The sequence below is a fragment of the Syngnathus acus genome, chromosome 9 (genome assembly GCF_901709675.1).
Source record: "Syngnathus acus chromosome 9, fSynAcu1.2, whole genome shotgun sequence".
Taxonomy (NCBI): Eukaryota; Metazoa; Chordata; class Actinopteri; order Syngnathiformes; family Syngnathidae; genus Syngnathus; species Syngnathus acus.
In genome coordinates, this window is record NC_051094.1 from 16,816,233 (window position 1) to 16,819,148 (window position 2,916).

Below are 2,916 nucleotides of genomic sequence, written 5' to 3' on the forward strand. Positions count from 1 at the left end.
ATTGCATTCCACTGTAATTGTAAAGCTCCATATTCCTGCTGGTCATGACAATTTACAGACAATTCGATACCAGAACTGCAAAATGACCGGAGTCCAAATGGAACCTGATTTGAAATGATTCCTTCAGCATAAAGATGTCAAGTTGTAGTGAAATGGAAGACAAATTGATCAAACACCCTCTTATTAATAAATGATAGACATATGCCAGCCACTGTACTGAAAGTGCAATCTTAAGATTGGAAAGGAAGGTACAGTGCATGAATGATCATTTGACCAAACAAACTACGGACACAATCAGGATGCCATGCAACTTTAAAAAGCATGGATAAGATATGAGCAACAAATTGCAAAATATTCATCAAATTAAATGATCACAGATCAAGGAACTGGACACCATTCCTACACTGCCCTCTATTTTTGCACCCCTAGTTAAGACGTGTTCTTTAACTTTTAGTTTTTTTTCTAATTTTTAGTTTGATTCCTAAATAATGTCAGACCAAAAACTCCAACCTTTAATTCAAGTGCATTTATTCAGTCGGGGGAAAAATCCACATTAAAGCAACACTGAGGCGGAGCCATATGGACAAAAGCGATTGTGTTTTGCATGAAGTCGACTACATTTCCCATGAGTGCCAGCGCTGTGTCGTAAGCTTTCTCCAAGAATGGCGCCTCCTACGAGACCGCGATTGACACACGTCGAAGGAAGAAGCCAGCGGCCTAACAGCACACCACAGGCAGTGTCTTTCTGCACTGCAGTCCTCATTTTATTTGGCACGCGTTTCTTTGCTTGCTACACGTGACTCTACGGAAGAGGATTAGGGCCAGTGAAGAAAAAAAAACGAGGGGTGACAGGATTCTGACTTTTTTTCTCAGAATTCTGACTTTATTCTCAGAATTCTGGTCAGAATTCTGAGAATAAAGTCAGAATTCTGACTTTAAAGTCAGAATTCCCACTTTCTGACTTTAAAGTCAGAATTCTGACTTTATTCTCAGAATTCTGAATTCTGAGAATAAAGTCAGAATTCCCACCTTCTGACTTTAAAGTCAGAATTCTGAGAATAAAGTCAGAATTCTGAGAAAAAAGTCACAATCCTGTCACCCCTCGTTTTTTTTTCTTCACTGGCCCTAATCCTCTTCCGTATGACTCCTCGTTTACACAGACCACACATACTTCTCCCGGCTGCTCCCGCCACCTTCTTCCTTACGCATGCGCATTCTGTATTCATACTTCACGCTACAGCCGTCAGTCACACACGAGCTGTCAGAATACCCGCAACAAAGTATTTATGATTATAGAATTTAAAAAAATCGGACCAAATTTGAGGTGAATGTTTATTATTAAGAATCATGAAATATCTGCGTGGTTATTCTCTCTCACACCGTCAATTTATTTATTTTTATTTGCCCCAGCTTGTATGCTTGCCGCCTATTATTTTGTTTGACACCGCAACAACCGACTTGGATTTGTTTCTACCCTGGGCTACGATGCAGAGTCGGGTCCAGACAAATAACTCATTTTAAACTTCAAACCTTTTGGCGTTGTTGCGGGTATTGTGACTTGTGACTTAGCGTGGAAAAGCGTTTTGGAGCAGGCGCGAGAGTGACAATGACAGTACATATTGTATCATATATGATACATGCATGCTAAAACAAAGTACCGTAATTTTCGGACTATAAGTCGCGGTTTTTTTCATAGTTTGGGTGGGGGGGCGACTTATACTCAGGAGCGACTTATATGTGTTTTTTTTTTTCAAAAAATTTCAAAAAAAAAATTTCAAAAAAAAAAAAATGAAACCGCGATAAACGAACCGCAATGTAGCAAGGGATTACTGTAATTTGAATTTCAAGTGACGACAGCAGTCGATCTTTGTCCTTTATGTAAACAACCGTCGCGCTGCTGACGCGCGACCGCGACGTCGCGTCGCGCTGCTGACGTCAGCAGCGCGACGTCGCGCGTCACTCGTCCAGCTTTCTTTCACTTTCGTGGATTGAAGTCGGGCGCCGGCGCTCGGCCGGGTGGCTGTCCAGGGACGGTGGATGGTGCTCGGACAATGCTTTTACGCACGCCCGGTCCTACTCTACCGAGCTGCCTTTCAGCTCCGTGGATGGAAGTCGAGGGCCGGCGCTCAGCCGGGTGGCTGTCCGAGGACGGTGCATGGAGCTCGGTCATGGCTTCTACGCACGCCCGGTCCTATCGTATGGAGCTCTCGTCCCCTTTCGTGGCTGGACGTCCACGCCGCCACACGCCTGTAAGTTTGTTTTGTTAAATAAAGAGCCGTTTACCAAACCCACGTCTTTCCTTGAACTTTGTTAACGCTACAATATAGTTATATAGTAAATCTGTGGAATAACGACGAGGCTGGCGTCAGGGCGCACGCGCGGCGATGTTGACAAAGGACGAGGAATTTGATCGATGGATTTAATGATTTAGAGTGCACAGATGGTTTGATAACATTATTGCTTATATAATAGTTATTTGATATATAATTTATATATCGTTATATGGGCCTGTGGAATATTTTTAAGTGCAAAAGCCGTCAGCGGCGCGCACGCATTGTTGACAAAGGACGATTGATGGATTTAATGAATTGGAGTGACGCAGATGGTTTTATTAACGTGTTATTTATGTAATAGTTTTTTGAATAACTCTGAATTTTACGTCAGGGCCGTTCTCAGCTCTTAGTTTGTGTTTATGTCACGTTAGCATAGCTATCGTTTAGCCTGTTGTTGCTCGTTCATGACTGTTCTTGGTGTTGGATTTTGTCGAATAAATTGCCCCCCAAAATGCGACTTATACTCCGGAGCGACTTATATATGTTTTTTTTCACTTTTTTGGGCATTTTATGGCTGGTGCGACTTATACTCCGGTGCGACTTATAGTCCGAAAATTACGGTATACAAAAAAGGTAAAAATGG